The sequence below is a fragment of the Cetorhinus maximus genome, chromosome 25 (assembly GCF_964194155.1).
Source record: "Cetorhinus maximus chromosome 25, sCetMax3.hap1.1, whole genome shotgun sequence".
Classification (NCBI taxonomy): Eukaryota; Metazoa; Chordata; class Chondrichthyes; order Lamniformes; family Cetorhinidae; genus Cetorhinus; species Cetorhinus maximus.
The window spans coordinates 11881617-11899973 of NC_135903.1; positions in this window are offsets into that span (position 1 = coordinate 11881617).

The window sequence follows — 18357 nt, forward strand, 5'->3', positions numbered from 1 at the left end:
CTGGGAGTGTTTGATGGAGACAGTGTCAAGAGAAAATTTATTCTGTATCTAACCCGTTTTACACCTGCCCTGGGTGTACTCAATACTGACACGAGATACAAAAAAGCTGTTTTGTTCCTCATATCCAACACCCCTGAACTTGATAAAAACAAAAATAAAAACTTTGCTTAAAGGGACCACCTGGTTCTTCTCAATCCCTTCCTGATCAGACTGGTATCATATTCTTAAAGGGACTGGCCATCTCCTCGGAATGGTTTAGATTGGGAATTTTTTTTCCATGGTTGCCAAGTTCCACACTGGGCCTATTTCAGGATATTGGGATTTGAATTTGGCAAGAATCTGAACCAAGTGGTGTGAAGAGATTGGAGGAATATACAAGGGTTCATAAAATACATGCAAACTGATACAGAAAGTAAATTATTTCTGTATATCAATGACAACTGGTATTTCATGTTCAAAGACAGCAGTGCTTTCAGAGATTACAGAGCTTCTCTTGTGGCAAAGATCACATGATTACAGAAAGCCAGATAGGACACATAGTACTGTTGCATTTCAAAACCCAAACATCCCACTTTTCCTAATGAACAAACGGTGAATTTGCATGCACAATCATGTGTAATTGTGAGTTATCCAAGTTACCCACTATACACCCGCTGTTCTCATGCATTAATGACTGTTTGTTCTACTAGTCAGTCTCTGCACCTTCATTGCATACATAGTCTTTACACTGTGTAGGTCTCTTAATGCTACGCATGCGCGTTGTCATTGGCTGTTTGTCTGGTTGATGTTCCTTGTCCGGAAAGTGTTGTTCCTGTGGTACTTGTTGCTGAGGTAACTGTTGTTGTTCCATTGCTGTTGTTGGGGACCCATGGACCTCTGGTATTGATGATAGTTCTGTGCTCAGTACAGCTGGTGAGGTGAGGTCCCATCTTCCTGACTGGCCAACTGCAGTGAAGGAACAGCTTCACTAGTTGTGTGCATATGCCTGCGGTTGTGCCGGTATGTTTGGCCGTTCACTTCCACCGTGTACGATCGAGATGACAACTTCTCTACACATGTCCCAAGTTGCCACGTGGACCCCTGTTGAGAGCATTGAAGGTTTCTACCCTGATTGGCTCTCCAATGCTCAGCTCTGGCAATTGTTTGGCAGTCTTATCAAAATGAAATTTGGCTTTCTGCCATTTCACCATGACTCGTTCATTCAAGCCTGTTACTAATTCTTGTTTCAGTAGCTTCTTTGCTGTTGGAAGAGTGGTTTGAGTGCAGCGTGACATCAGTCTTTGGACTGGACTAATTTCCATGCTTTTAGTCAGTGTGTTTCTCCACTCAGATTGCCTTGTGCACATCTGTGCAAGATTTGCTCGATTTCTTGATGATTCCTTTGGTGATTCTCACAGCCGCCTCAGTCTTTCCGTTCGACTGGGGATAGTGCGGAGATGACGTACAGTGTTGAATTTCTCAATCCTTTGTGAAAAGGCTGAATTCTTCACTCATGAACTGAGGGCCATTGTCACTCATTACAATGCCTGGAATGCCATAATGACGGAAGTGCGCTTTCACACATTCTACTATTTCTCCTTTGTCATTGAAGTCAGCTGCTCTAACTCCCAGTGGTCAGAATAGTAATCTACAGTGACAGAATAGTCAGTTCCTGCCAAAGTGAAGAGGTCCACTCCCAGCTTCATCCATGGTCTGTCTGGGATGCCATGAATCATCAATGGCTCTCTAGCTTGTTTAGCTCGGTATTCGTTACAAGCACTGCACTGACCTATGTGGTCTTTAATTTCATTGCTTATGTTTGGCCAGTAGAGCATTTCTCTTGCCTTTCCAGGCTCGATTCAATTCCTTGATGTCTTGCATGGATGCGCTTCAGCAGCTCTCCTCTCATCTCTTTAAGGATGATGACTCTATTTCCTTTGTACAGGATACCAGTTTGGGCTGTCAATTCATCTTGGTATGCCCAATATGCCCTTGTGACCACAGATGTGTCCTTGATGCTCTCAAGCCATCTTTTCATCACTACGTATTGCAACACTTGTAGAGTTGCATCTTGTTGGGTGATTTGCTTGATTTGAGCAAGGTTCTTGTCAATCAGATTAAATGTCTCTGTTGGGTTGATGACTTCCAGAGCATATCGAGCTGCTGCTTCACGTTGAATCTGGAAGATTTCACATTCTGTTGTAGCATCCTCAACTTTCTTCATGGGGAGAACTGCTCTCAGCAGCATGACTGCAATGAATATCTATTCCCCTTGCTTGTATGTCACATCCAGATGGTATCTCTGTAAACAAAGCAACATTCTTTGCAGATGCTTTGGAGCAGATAGTAGCAATTTGAGAAAATGCTTTGAAGTGGCTTGTGGTTGGTCTCCACTGTTACTTTGGGCAGAATTTTAAGTCCTGCGGGTGGGCACGTGCCTGACCCGAACGTCCCGACATCATCACGCACTAATGCGATATTTTGCTTGGCGGGTGCACGTAAAAGTCGGAAGTGCGCCCACCAACAATTAAGCCCATCAACAGCGCAATTGTCTGTGAGTTTTCGTGGCCCGTCCAACTATTATGGTTGGCGGACAGACAAGTTGGCCAGGCGGCTTTTACATCAAACCTCATCCAGGGGTGGGATGAAAACTCCGTTAATAAAATAAAAAGAAATATCTGGGGGCAGCATTTTTGTGAGGTATGCTTTCAGGTGCTTGATTGTGACACATGTACATTTCTTTGCAGCTCCTTAGTGCTTCATTTCATTATTTGCAGGTCTGCGCTCCCTGAGGCAGCTGTCTTACCTTCAGGGATCTCTTGAAGCGCTTACCTGCACCTGCGGTGACGTCGTCACCCACCCTCCTCCCACCCCCACCCTGGCAGCGCTGACCTTTTCAGTGCGTATTTCATGCTGACTGGCCGTTAATTGGCTAGCCAGTGTGAAATTGTGGTTGGGGGTCAATCACGGTTGAAGACCCTTTCCTGGCCACTCCTGGGCCCGCCGATCGAGCACATCTGACGAGGGAAAAGTTCAGGCCTTTGTCTCTCCTGAGCAGGTATTGGTAAAAATGCTCACAAGAAAAAAACAATAGCCAGGCACTCTTTCTTGATCTGAGCGTAGTGTTGTTCAGTTTGCATTAGTGCCCTGAACGTAAATGCGACTGGTTGTCCTCGCTGCATTAGGGTTTCTCCAAGACCTGTCTCGCTGGCATCACACTGCAAGGTGACTTGATGTCATAGTGCTTCAGCACTGGTGCTGTCATCGCTAGTTGTTTTATTTTAGCAGATGCTGCTTCTTGTTCTGTGCCCCAATACCACTGCTCATCCTTGACAGTGATCTTGCATAATGGTTCACACTCCAACCACAAATTGGGCAAAACGTTTTCTAAATAGTTCGCGAATCTAACAAATCGTTACACTGCTTTCACATCTGTTGGTTGCTGCATCGCTGCTACAGCTCTCACCTTGTCCGGATCCAGGTGAAGACCTTTTGCTGTCAATACATGGCCTATGTACTTGACTTTGGGCATCTTCAATTGCAATTTTTTCTTGTTCAGCTTCAGGTTCACCTGGCAAACTCTCTCCAGCAGTTATCTTAAATTCTGATCACAGTCAGCTATGTCATCTTCCATTGCTGTCTCCACATCCATAGACTAGTAGATCAACTCTGGGAAGATCACTGACTTTCTCATGCTGTCTGTGTTGATACTCTTCTGGAGTCGTGGAAATGTCAAACGGCATGCACAATCTCCCAAATAGCATCCAGGTCTGTGAAGATTATGATGTTGCATGACAGACCAGTGTCTATCTGTCACTTCTTGATTGCTTGATTCTCTCCTTTTACAGTCATCATTGTAACAACCACAAACCATTTATCACCTATAGATTTGATGGAACCAACCTGTTGCATGGTGTATAGTTCTTCATCAGACTCTTCTGCTGATATCTCTCCAGTGGCCATCTGTATCGGCTTGTTTTGTTTCTGTCTAGCCAAACACTTGTGTGCAAACTAATTCGACTTCTTGCAGTTAAAACATTGCTTTCCCCATGTTGGGCAATCCTTTTCCTTTGCATGATGTCCTCCAGAGTATTTGCATCCTGCCCTTTGTCCACGATTGTTCTGCTCTTTCAGCCTGTAATGTATCTCAGTGAATGTATCTCCTGGTCTGCTCTACCATACATGAACACTAACTGACGTTTTACAAGCTCTGCCTTTCTACACACATCTATCGCTTTCCTGAACATATATTTCTCCTCTTTCAGTAAACTTTCTCTCACTGAGGGGTCTCAGAGGCTTAAGAGAATTCTATCTTTAATCAGGTCATCTGTCACATATTATTCAATAGGCTCATTTGCACCTTGAGTTCTAGTGTTGAATACATAACATTCATAAGCAACATTCACTCAGGGTTCAAAATGTGCATTCAAGGCATTGAAAATCTCCATTGTCTGTTTTCTTTGTTCGTCAGTTAGATTTAGGATGGAATACAATTTATAGTAGTCCCACCCCAGCAGTGTTAGAGCTGCAGCTACTCTTATTGACTCTGGCTTGTTAGTTAACTGTGTTGCCAGCTTGTAGTTTTGCCATTGCAAGTGGAAACCGCCAGTTCTGCCACATATCGCCTTTCATTTCTACCGGAGAAGGGAAGGGAAAGTTTACAGCCATGTTCACTCACCCAGTATTTTACTTACAGCCTTCAGTTTGTATGTTTGCTTTTCCTTGTCCTTTATCAGCATATTTTAGCAGATTTGAACATTTCTGTATGACTTTTTGATCTGTAGCTTCTCTGTACCTTTTACAGGGTCTAAAAGCTCTATTTTAAATCCACTCTCAATATCATGTTTCGTGTTCATAGACAGCAGTGCTTTCTCATAGTATACCTTTATTGAACTAACCTAAAATGGCAGCATACAGAGCTTCCCTTATGGCAGAGATCACATGACTACAGCAAGCCAGATAGGACATATAGCACTGTTGCATTTCAAAACCCAAACAACTTGTATTTATATAGCATCTTTAATGTAGTAAAACATCCCAAGGTGATTCAGGGAAGTGTTATCAAATAAAATTTGACACCACATAAGGTGATATTAGAATAGGCAAGCTGATGTTTAGTGAGAGAGGTAAGTTTTAAGGAGCATCTTACAAGGTGGAGATAGAGGCAGAGAATTTTAGGGAGCAAATTCCAGAAATTTGGGCTGAGGTAACTGAACTCAGCTGCCAATTGTGGAGTGTAGGAAAGGGGGAATGCGCAAGAGGCCAGAATTAGATGAGCATAGTGATTTCAGAGGGTTGTGTGACTGGAGGTGGATCCAGAGATAGGGACAGGCAAAGTCATGGAGAGATTTGAAAACAAGGGTGAGAATTTCAAAATCCAATAGTTTCAATGAGACCAAACCTTGCATTGGGAAGTGAAGCAAAGGCTCTGTAAATATTCTTTTTAACAGGGCACCCAACAGCTGGCTCAAAATTGAGCAAAAAATAGTTTGCAGGAGCAATAGGCACTTTTCTCATTTGTAATGAAATCCACATTTTCTCCCTCTCAATCTTCTTTCGAAGGATTCTTCCAGAATGAAAGCCAGTTGAGGCCAGCAGTGAAGTGAGGCACTAATCGAATTAACCTTAGTGTCGCAAATGTAATTACCTGATTGACTGGCTCCAAACCAGGAATGAAGCAGATTGCAAACCATTTGCTTTATAATTAGATTTGATTTTGATCTGTTCTCTCACTGTCTTGGCCAGCCACCTGTTTACTCGCAGAGGAAGTGGATTCGCTGACACTCACTCAATGCGAGGGTCCTTTCTTACTGGAGCAGGTGATGATGTCAACAGGGACGTTTCACACAGAGACTGAAAACCAATTGGATTAGAATGTGTCAAAGTCTTGAATGGTAATCACAGAGTGAATGGTGAATTACCTCCAAACTGCCTTGTGGTTAAATGTTTGGCTCAACAATTTCCCTGGTCTCATTGTGTCTCTTTTGTTGGTGAATGCAGCCAAAGTTATGAAGAATTATTTTCTCCGTGTGCAACGACACTTGAAGTGAGGGCTTGATGGCGGGAAACAGTTTCTTTCGGTTAGATTCCCACCAAATAGAATGAGTAGAGTACAACTGGTTACTTGTTACTTGTTACTGGTTACTTGTAACAACAAGTTACATTTATATAGCACCCTCAGTGAGGTAAAATTTCACCAGGTCCTTCACAGGAGCAATTATCAAACATAATCTGATACCCTGTCATAGAAGGAGATATTAGGAATGGTGACTAAACCTATGAAAGCAATAGGTTTTAAGGAGAGTTTTATAGGAGGATGAGAGAGAGTTAAAGAGGTGGAGAGGTTTAAGGAGGGAATTCAAGAGCTTAGAGTCCAGGCAGCTGAAGGCACAGCAACTAACGGTGAAGCAATTAAAATGTGTAAGAGGCCAGAATTGGAGAGATACAGATATCTCAGAGGGCTGTAAAAGAGGTTAAAGAGATAGGGAGGGGTAAGGCCAAGGAAGGTTTTGAAACAAGGACAAGAATTTGAATATCAAGGCATTGTCGGACCAGGAGGCAATATAAGGCCAGTGAGCACAGGGAGGGAATGGATGCGAGTTAGGATAGAGGCAACAGAGTTTTGGATGAGCTCAAGTCTGCAGAGGGTAGAAAGCAGGAGGTCAGGCAGGACAGACTCCAGGACGCCGATCAAAGGGAAATTCAAATCGACACTCCAAGCACAGCCATCCGTGGGCTGGAATCCAGGTTAGAGATAGTGCTACAACATTGTGAACGTGATTCTTCAATGCCACAGAGGGGCTCTGAGCTTGGCTCTGAATAAATCAGTGAGGGTGAGACTAACAGATAAAGAACAGGAGGGATAAGGAGCGAGTGATACAATGGTGTGTTACAGTTCACTCGGGAAGTCCGTGTTGCTGTGGCAACATGCACTTTTACATGCATGTTGTAGTCTGGAGCTATGAAATGTTTTCTCCATCATATGGTTGACCAGGACTCTTGCCCGAGTGAGCGATGTAAAGAGCCGGAATCCATGTAAAGGAAAAGCCATTAATAAACTGTACCAAAGCAGGTGTTATTTGTAATTGATCAGAACATATGATTTCATTACCCAATGGGATGACTCGAAACTGCCGAAGGCTTGTGGAGAAGCCAGCTCCAATCTGCCTCTTCATTTTTAAAAATTATTTATCTGTGTGGATAACTCAAAATTAAAATATATACCAAGCTCATAGAATTCCTTCCTTCCCCCTCCACACCCTCCGCCTCTGGTGTCTGTAACAGACGGAAGATTTAAAGACTGACATTCCCCAATGACTGTGAATATTGCATCATTGCAAATATCCCATTGTCCAAATCAAAACTAGCCAGGAAAGACCTTGGAAATGGAAGGAAACTGGACAACAAATGAGCCATTGTCAAGCATTTAAAACCATTCAGGGGCTGAGTCTGACTAAACTTTATCTGAATTACCAAAGAATTATAATTAGAGAATGTTTCTTTCTGGGATCTTTCTCTACTGATTAGCCATATCTGTACCATTCCTGCAGCCAACCACAATTACGTCAATTGCTGCTGTGCTTTATAAATTCTTTTTGTCTTCTACTTCCTAGATATGTCCGTGCCTCAGTGGGTAGCACTCTCGCCCCAAGTTTGTGGGTTTGAGTCCCATTCCAGAGACTTGAGCATATGATCCTGGTCGACACTCAGGGAGTGCTGCACTGTCAGAGGTGGTGCCTTTCAGTGAAACCAAGGCTGTGTCTGTCCTCTCAGGTGAAGGTAAATGATTCCATGGCCTAGTTGAGGAAGAGCAGGATTGAGAGATAAATAATGGTTCAGACACTAGGGAGAATTCTCCTGCTCTTATTCGAAATAGTGTCATGAAATCTTTCACATTCACCTGAGACTCCACTTTCCCACACTATCCCTATAATCCTTGATTCCCTTAAAGTCCAATAATCTATCAATTTTAGTCTTGAATATACTCAGGGGCTGAGCATCCACAGATTCGCAACTCTGAGTGAAGAAATTTCTCTTCATCTCAGTCCTAAATGGCCAACCCCTGTAATCTGTATAATGAATGCTCACAGACAGGTGCTCTATTCTGTTGGAGGTTTTAATCCCTGAAACATTAACCTGCCTTCTATTATAATATGGAGTTTGACATGCTGTGTATTCCTCCTTAACAATGTACTTTTATTTTATGGGTTGAAGGGTCATTGTTGTCATGGTAACTCACCCTTCAGGATTTGGGATGATTTGGCTACACATTGTCCAGGTGTATAAGTGCTATGGGACTATGTCCTTCTAATTTTAGTCCTGTGCTGTAGCTTCACCAGGTTGGCATCTCATTTTTAGCCATGCCAGGTGCTGCTCCTGGCATGGTCTTCTACCTTCCTCATTGAACCAGGATTGGTCAGAAGGCTTGATGGTAATGGTAGGGTGGGAGACCTGCTGGGCCAGAAGGTTACAGATTGTGGTGGAATACAATTGTGTTGCTGCTGATGGCCCACAGCGCCTCTTTGATATCAGTTTTGAGTTGCTAGACCTGTTCTTAATCTATCCCATTTAGCATGGTGGTAGTGCCACAAGGCATCATGAAGGGTGACCTCAATGTGAAGGCATGATGTCTCCAGAAAGGTTGTGTGGTGGTCACTCCTACCAATATTGTCAGGGACTGATGCATCTATGACAAGTAAGTTGGTGAGGATGAGGTCAAATAGGCTTCTCTCTCTATTTGGCTCTCTGGCCACAAGCCACAGACCCAGTCTGTGGGACTCGGCCAGCTCGGTCAGTAATGGTGTTCCCGAGCCACCCTTGGCGATGGACATTGAAGTCCCCTTCCTGGAGTACACTCTGTGCTCTTGCCACCTCTCTCCATGCCTCTTCCCAGTGGTGTTGAACATGGAGAAGTACTGATTCATCAGCTGAGGGAGGGTGGCATATGATAATCAGCAGGAGAATTCCTTGCACAAGTTGACCTGAAGCCATGAAAATTCATGGTGTCCAGAGTCAATGTTGAGCACATCATGAAGTAGAGTCACTCCTGTCCAACTGTATAACACATTGACATTCTGTACTCTACTGTATGCCAGCCATGGTTTAGTTGGTAGCAGTGCAGTACTAAGGGAGTGCTGCACCATTGGAGGGGCCATCTTTCAAATGAGAAGCTAATCTGAGGCCCCATCTTCCCTCTCAGGTGGGCGTAAATGATTCCATGGCATTATTTCAAAGAAGAGCAGGTGAGTTCTCCGCAGTGTCCTGGTCACCGTTTATCCATCAACCAATATCACTAAAACAGATAATCTGCTCACTATCATATTGCTGTTTATGGGAGCTTACTGTGCACAAATTGACTGTTGCATTTCCTACATTACAACAGTGACTACACTTCAAAAAGTCCTTAATTGCCTGTGAAGCACTTTGGGATGTTGTAAGGATGTGAAAGAAGCTGGAGAAAAGTGAGACTTTCTTTGATATTCAGAGAGATTTGTGTCCTTCTTCACAGAGTTAACATTCAGATACAGCGAACAATTAGGAAAGCAAATATGTTAGCCTTTATTGCAATGGGATTGAGCGTAAAAGTAAGGAATTCTTGCTGCAATTAGGTAGGGCTTTGTCAAGACGGCACATTAAGTATTTTGCAGTTTTGGCTTCCTTGCCTAAGGAAGGATATACTTGCCTTAGAGGCAGTGCAATGAAGATTTAGTAGATTGATTCCTGGAATAAGGGAAATGTCCTATCAGGAGATGTGTAGAATCATAGAGTTGTTACAGCACAGAATGAGGCCATTTGGCCTGATGTGTCCCTGCTGGTTTCTGCAAGAACTCAGCTCATCCCTTTCCCCATAGCCGCTCTTCATGTACTTATCCAATGGATCTATATTCTCTGGCATTTAGAAGAATGAGAGGTGATCTCATTGAAAGATATACATGTTTAGGGAGCCTGACAGTGCTGCAGGCTGTTCCACTGTGATGGGCATTGTAGCAGAATGTTATGACCCAGCAATTCGTAAAGCTGAGTTATTTAAAAATCCCAGAGGGAAACTTTAAACAACTGTCATAACCTATATTTTTAAGTGGTATGCTTGAGATGCAGCTCTAAGTTCAAGAATCAGACCATCAGTTCTCAAGAGGTTTTTATGTCAAACTACATGAGACATTTATTAATTTACACAAGTTAAATATATACACATGGCTACAAATTACTACTACCATAACTTTTAACAAATTCCCAAATTAAACTACTAAGGCAACAGCAACCCATAGGCTTTAAGCAGACACCAGGCAAAGCATTTTCACTGTACAAATTCAAAATGAGGTTCCTTTGGATCTTTTGCAGACACATTGGTAGGCTTACAGGCTTTGATCTTATATTGCCTCTAACCCTAACCCTAACCCTAGCAAAAATATTGAACTAAAGGCTCTATATCTAAATGCTTATAGCAGTCATAACAAAACAGATGAACGGACAACACAATCTTCCAACTGTGGTATGGGATATGAATCCACTTCTGTCACTACATTCACCTTTCAATAGTCCACACACAGCCTTTGTGTCTATGGCTTTAGGAGTTTGTCTTAGAGTCATTGAGCTGGAGGCTGAGCTGCAGATACTGCGATGCATCGGGGAGGGGGAAAGTTACTTGGACACTTTGTACTGGGGGGATGATTTGGTCAGTGGTCAGGGACAGGAGGGTGCAATGTTGAGTAGGGCAGGTATGGGGACCCAGAAGGTGGAAGTGGAAGTGGAAGAGCATCAGCCTTTGCAATTGTCCAACAGGTTTGAGGTCTTTTGCAGCCTGTATGGATGAACGTGATGGCTGCAGGGTAGATGAGCGAACTGATCATGGCACCGTGGGACAGCAGGCCATTTAAGCAGGGGGGAATTAATAGGAATGGTAGTGGTAGTTAGCGACAGTATAGCCAGGGGGATAGACACAGTTCTCTGCAGCTGAGAGTGGGAGTCCAGACAGCTGTGTTGCCCGCCCAGTGCCAGGCTTTGGGACATCAGCTCTGAGCTGGAGAGGAACTTGCTGTAGGAGGGGGGCGGGATTCAGTTGTCATGGTCCAAGGAAGTACCAACAGCATCAGTAGTACTAGGAAAGAGGTTCTGCTGAGGGAGTATGAGCAGCTGGGGGTTAAATTAAAAAGCAGAATCTCTGGATTACTACCTGAGCCACAAGCAAATCGGCATAGGGTAAATCAGATTAAAGAGTTAAACACATGGCTCAAAGTTTGGCGTGGGACAAATGGGTTTTGATTCATGGGGCACTGGCACCAGTGGGTGGGGAAAGTGGGAGCTATACCATTGGGATGGTCAGCACCTGAACCGTGCTGGGATGAGTGTTCTGGCGAGTCATATAACTAGAGCAGTAGAGAGGGGTTTCAACTAAATAATGGGGGTGAGGGATCAAGTTTGGGAAGATGTGATAAATTATATAGAGAAGACAAGACTAGAGAGCAAGATCGGAATAGGGGAAATGATGCTCAGAGCATGGCAGGAAGGGGCAGAGAGTTCAAACCTAAGAATGCACCAGCTGATATGGCTAGAGGCTACAAAAATGCAAAAATATTGAACTAAAGGCTCTGTACTTAAATGCATGTAGCATTCATAACAAAACAGATGAATGGACAACACAAGTAGAAACAAATATATATGACCTGGTAGCCAGAGGCATGGCTGCAGGATGATAAAGACTGGGACCTGAATATTCAAGGCACATGACATTTAGGAAGGACAGGAAGCTAGAAAAGGTGGAGGGGTAGCTCTGTTAATTAAAGATGACATTGGCACAATAGAGAGAGATGATCTTAATTCTGGAGATCAAGATATAGAACCAGTTTGGATAGAGATGAGAAATAGTAAAGGTAAGAAGTCACTTGTGGGAGTGGTTTATAAGCACCCTAATGGTAACAGGACAGGGTATACAGGAAGAAATAATGGGGGCATGTGAGAAAGGTACAGGGATAATCATGTGTGATTTTAATCTGCATATAGATTGGACAAATCAGATTGGCAAAGATAGCCTGGATGATGAGTTCATGGAGTGTTTTCAGGACAGTTTCTTACAGCAGCACTGTTTAGCACCAACCAGAGAGCAGACTATAATAGATCTGGTAATCTGCAATGAGACAGCATTTATTAATGATCCCACAGTGAAGGCACCCCAGGTAGCAGTGATCATATGATTAAGTTTCACATTCAGTTTGAAGGAAGGGGGAGTGAACCTAAAACTAGTGTCTTAAACTTAAATAAGGGAAATTATGAGGGCATGAAGACAGAGTGAACTGGGGAGTTAGGTTAAGGGATAGATCAGTAGAGATGTAGTGGCAGACATTTAAGGAGATATTTCAGAATATTCAGAAAAGATACATTCCAGTGAGAAAGGAAGACTCAAAGAAAGGACACACCATCTGTGGTTAACTAAAAAAGTTAAAGATCATATCAAATTGAAAGAAAAAGTGCGTAATTCCCAAAAGTTAGTGGCAGGTCAGAAGGTTGGACAGAATATAAAGAACAACAAAGAATGACTAAAAGATTAATAAGGTGGGAGAAATTAGAGTACAAGAGAAAGCTAGCTAGAACTATAAGAACAGATAGTAAGAGTTTCTCTTTTATAAATTTATAAAGGAAAAGAGTAAGCAAAGTGAGCACTGGTCCTCTAGAGAGTGAGAATGGGGAATTACTAATGGAAAATAAGGAAATGGTGAATAAATTGAACAGATATTTTGTATCTGTCTTCATTCTAGAGGATTCAAATAGCATTCCAGAAATAATTGTGAGTCAGGAGGTGAAAGGGAGGGAGGAACTTAAAACAATTACAATCACCATGGAAAGGGTACTGAGAAAATTATTATGACTAAAAACTGAAAAGTCCCAGGTCCTGATGGACTTAATCCATGGTCTTAAAAGAAGCAGCTAGTGAGATAGCATTTACAGTGGTTTTAATTTTCCAAAATTCCCTAGATTCTGGAAAGGTCCCATCAGATTGGAAAGTAGCAAATAGACTCCTCTGATCACAAAAGGAGGGAAACAGAAAGCAGGAAACTACAGGCCAGTTAGCTGAACATCTGTTACAGGGAAATTGCTGGAATCTATTATTAAGGAGGTTATAGCAGGGCACTTAGAACATCTCAATGGAATCAGGCAGAGTCAACACGAGCCAGAATTTTATGCTCCCCCACTGGCAGGTTTTTAGGTGGGGGGTGGGGAGTGTGAAATTGGAGAGTTGGGATTCCCTCAGGGTTTCCACTTGCCCTGACCTCTGAGTGATTTTATGCTGGGGCAGGCCAGGCTTTGGATGGGAAGAACACCATTGCCCCAGTTGAGGCCCTTAAGTGGCCAATAATTGGCCACTTAAGGGCTGTTTCCTGCCCAGCCTCAATTTTTTAGGCTGGTGGGAGGCTTAAGATTCCACGGGTGAAGCCCGAAAAAGAGAAGAGTTACATTTCGGGTGGGAAGCAGGGTGGGTGCTTCCATCAGAAGCCACCTCCTGAAGTTGGACACCCTGCCCTTAAGGCCTGGTGGCCTCCAGACCTCCTTCACCCCCCGGCCTCACCCCTGAGACCCCAATAGCCCCTTTTGCTCCCCCACCCAAGGGCCTTCCCACCTTGGGACCCTTGAACTTACCTTGGCCTCCAGTGCACAAACTTAGGCTCCAACATCCTCCTGCATTTCTTCTTCTTCAGGGACCGGAGAGCTGTGGGCCAATCAGATTGGCTGGCAGTTCTCTAAGATGGGACTTCCCCCAAGTGAGGGGCAGAAGTCCCGCCTGCAGCCAATTAATGCTCATTCCAGCGTAAAAAGGCTGTGCGGCTCTTGGAGTCAGCGGGAATGAAAAATTCACACCATAGTTTTGTGAAAGTGAAATCATATTTGACTAATTTATTGGAGTTCTTTGAGGAAGTAACAAGCAATGTGGATAACGGGGAACCTGTGGATGTGCTGTACTTAGATTTCCAGAAGGCATTTGACAGGGTGTCAAATCAAAGGTCACTACGCGAAATAAGAGCTCAAGGTGTAGGGGGTAACATATTAGCGTGGATAAAGGATTGGTTAGCTAACAGGAAACAGAGAGTAGCCATAAATGGATCATTTTTGGGTTGGCAAGACGTGACAAGTGGAGTGCCACAGGGATCAGTGCTGGGACCTCAACTATTTGCAATTTATATCAATGACTTGATGAAGGGACTGTATGGTTGCTAAGTTTCCTGATGACACAACGATAGGTAAGAAAGTAATTTGTGAAGAGGACATAAGGAGTCTGCAAAGGGACATAGATAGGTTAAGTTAGTGGGCAGAATTTGGCAGATGGAGTAAAATGTGGGAAAATGTGAACTTGTCCATTTTGGCAGGAAGAATAGAAAAGCAGCACATTATTTAAATGGAGAGAGATTGCAGAACTCTGAGGTACAGAGGGATCTGGGTGTCCTGGTACATGAATCAGGAAAAGTTAGTATGCAGTTACAGCAATTGATTAGGAAAGCAAATGGAATGTTATCGGTTATTGCAAGGGGAATGGAATATAAAAGTAGGGATGTTTTGCTATAGTTGTTCAGGGTGTTAGTGAGGCTACATCTAGATTACTGTGGACAGTTTTGGTCTCCTATTTAAAAAAGGATATAAATGCGTTAGGGGCAGTTCAGAGAAGATTCACTCAACTGATACCTGGGATGAGGAAAGTTTGGACAGGTTGGGCCTGTATCCATTGGAGTTTAGAAGATTGAGAGGTGATCTTATTGAAACATATAAGATCCTGAGGGGACTTGACAGGGTGGATCCTGAAAGGATCTCCCTTGAGGGAGAGACCAGAACTAGGGGACACAGTTTAAAAATAAGGGGTTGCTCATTTTAAATGGAGGTGAGAAGAATTTTTTTTCTCAGAGGATCATGAACCTTTGGAACTCTCTTCCCCAGACAGCAGAAGAGGCAGGGTCATTGAGTGGCAGAGGGAGATAGATTCTTGACTAACAAGAAAGTGAAAGGTTATCGGGGGTAGGCAGGAATGTGGAATTGAGGCCACAATCAGATCAGCCACGATCTTATTGAATGGCGGAGCAGGCTGGAGGGGCCGAATGGCCTACTCCTACTCCTAATTCATATATTCATATGATTGAGCTTACCCCTTTGCAACATCTGACCTTTAACCTCGGTGTGCATAGAAACCCTATTAATATTTCCTGCTTTAATAACAACGCAAGACTCTTTTGTTACCTCTGATTTGTGACTATTCAAAGTGCTTATTTTCTATACTTGATGCCTCCATTGCCTTGTCTAAATGGAAATATTAACCCGTTGTCTCATGGCTTAGTGATTTTTTTTTATTTTGTTAATTATTTTTGTTTACTGGCCGTTAAAGGTTTCTATTACTCATTTAACATTCTCTCCATCCAGAACAGTCCTCAGTTTATCACAGACACATCTTGTGTGCAGCACTGTCACACTGTCTATACCCTCTATGGGGGACTCTAGGAATTTGTTCTATTATGGAGCTTCACTCTGTGCAAGAGTGCATATTAGATGAAAGAAAAGCTTGCATTTATATAGCACCTTTCACAACCTCCCAAAGAGCTTTACAGCCAATTAATCACTTTTCAAGTGTAGTCACTGTTGCAATGTAGGAAACACAGTAGCCAATTTGTGCACAGCAAGCTCCCACAATGTGACAATGACCAGCTATTTTGTTTTTAAATAATGTTGGTTGAAGGATTAGTATTGGCCGTGACACCAGAGAGAACTCCCCAGCTCTTCTTAAAATAGTGCCCGTGGGATCTTTTACATCCATCTGAGAGGGCAGGGGTGTCCCTCAGTATAATATCTCACCCAAAAATAGACTGCACCTCCGATAGTGCAACCCACCCTCAGTGGTCATTTCAGTGTCAGCCTAGATTTTGTGCTCAAATCTCTGGAGCGGGACTTGAAGCTATAACCTTCTAACTCGGAGATGAGGCATTTACCTACTGAATCATGGTTGAGAGCTAGAGAACAGGGGCAGGAGGTTCCTCCATGAGAAAGAACCTTTTCAGGACTATTCCGTAGGAAATTTGATTCTCCCGAGTTTCAGACCAGGAAATATAATTCTGGAGAGACCTGGCTGGAAATTGAAATGCGGATTTTCTCCCCACACCCCCACCCCCACCCCCACCCCGCCCCCCCCCTCCACCCCCAGCGAGCTCGCGTGTAAAGAGACAATCTATTCTCAGCACTCTCTCTGGTCTATCAGCTGAGGGTCCCCCAGGGATGTGCCTCCACGGTTTTCCCTGCTGCTCCTGGCCCAAGATACCATTATGTCTGTAAAGTGACACTTCATCATGATGTCACCTAGCCCCTGATATCAGCCTCTCCTCCTGAAACAGGCCCTGTGATCAGATGTCAAAAACGCATTATATCCACAAGATTGAGAAGGTAATGGTCATTATCTAACTCTTGCAAAAACTGTGCCTGGGAGCCTGAGCACGTTAATAACATCAGCAACCATCTCCATCAGCCCATATATTATCTGTCTACGGACAGTATAAGGGGATGACACTTTGACTGACTTCTCTAGCAGAATGAAAGGATGAAATGTTCTGTCCCTTATCTCACTGACAGTAAACCACACTAGGCAGTTCTGCTTGATGCTATCTCACTCCTTGTCCCCCGCGCCCCCCTTTCTCTCCCTCTCTCCATCCTGACATTTGCTTAATCTCTCAGCCTGTCAATCTTTCTTTCACCAGCCTCGATCCACCCTCTCCCAATAATTTGCCGAAGTAATTGCTTTCTTCAAGGTCACATCCGGGATACGGAAACTATTAACCTTACCTGGCCGTGATTACACAGCTGTTTGTGGGAGCTTGCTGTGCGCAAGTTGGCTGCTACATTTCCTACATTACAACAGTGATTACATTTCAAAAAAGTAATTAATTGGATTTAAAGCACTTTGGAACATCCTGAGGTCATGAAAGGTGCTATAGAAATACAAGTCTCTCCTTCAAGCTTGATGATGGTGTGGGTGGATTTGCACCAGGGCAGAATCAAGTTAACAGTAGCTGGTGGGGTGGAAGGTAGTTGGGTGGGGGTTGGGGTGGAGGGGAGGGGGAGGGAGAAGGGGAGGGGTTGTGGGGCTGGAGTGGAGGGAGGGGGCTGGAGTGGAAGGGGGAGGGGTAGGAGTGGAAAGGAGTGGGGAGGGAGGGAGGAGGGGTGAGAGTAGGGAATTAAAAAAGAAATGCTCAGGAAGAACAAACCTGCAAGGCAAGTAAGGAAGTGCCATGAATGTTTGTTCAATAAATAGGACAAAGTTGGAGAGTGAACAGAGAGGGAAGAGATCTCTTTTCAAATAATCTTTTTCTCTTCTGCTGAAGGCACTGGGGATGTTTTTAAGGACAGCGTTTGGAATATAAGAACAGAAGGAGGCCATTCACCCTCTCAAGCCTGTTCCATCATTCAGTCAGATTATGGGATCTGTATCCTAGCTCCGACTATCCATCTTGGATTCAAATCCCTTCCTGCTCTTTTTTTTATTCATTCACGGAACGTGGGCTTTGCTGGCTGGGCCTGCATTTATTGCCCATCCCTCAATTGCCCTTGAGAAGGTGGTGCTGAGCTGCCTTCTTGAACCGCTGCAGTCCATGTGGTGTAGGTACACCTACAGTGCTGTTAGGGAGGGAGTTCCAGGATTTTGACCCAGCGACAGTGAAGGAACGGTGATGTATTTCCAAGTCAGGATGGTGAGTGACTTGGAGGGGAACTTCCAGGTGGTGGTGCTCCCATCTATTTGCTGCCCTTGTCCTTCTAGGTGATAGAGGTTGTGGGTTTTGAAGGTGCTGTCGAAGGAGCCTTGGTGAATTCCTGCAGTGCATCCTGTACACACTGCTGCTACTGTGCGTTGGTGGTGGAGGGAGTGAATGTTTGTGGATGTGGTGCCAATCAAGCGGGGCTGCTTTGTCCTGGACGGTGCCAAGCTTCTTCAGTGTTATTGGAGCTGCACTCATCCTGGCAAATGGAAAATATTCCATCACACTCCTGACTTGTGCCTTGTAGATAGTGGGCAGTCTTTGGAGAGTCAGAGGGTGAGTTACACGTTGCACGATTCCTAGCCTCTGACCTGCTCTTGTAGCCACAGTATTTATATGGCTGGTCCAGTTCAGTTTCTGGTCAATGGTAACCCCCAGGATGTTGATAGTAGGGGATTCAGTGATGGTAATACCATTGAACTTCAAGGGGTGATGGTTGGATTCTCTCTTGTTGGAGATGGTTATTGCCTGACACTTGGGTGGGCGCGAATGTTACTTGCCACTTGTCAGCCCAAGCCTGGATATTGTCCAGGTCTTGCTGATTTGGATATGGACTGCTTCAGTATCTGAGGAGTCGTGAATGGTGCTGAACATTGTGCAATCA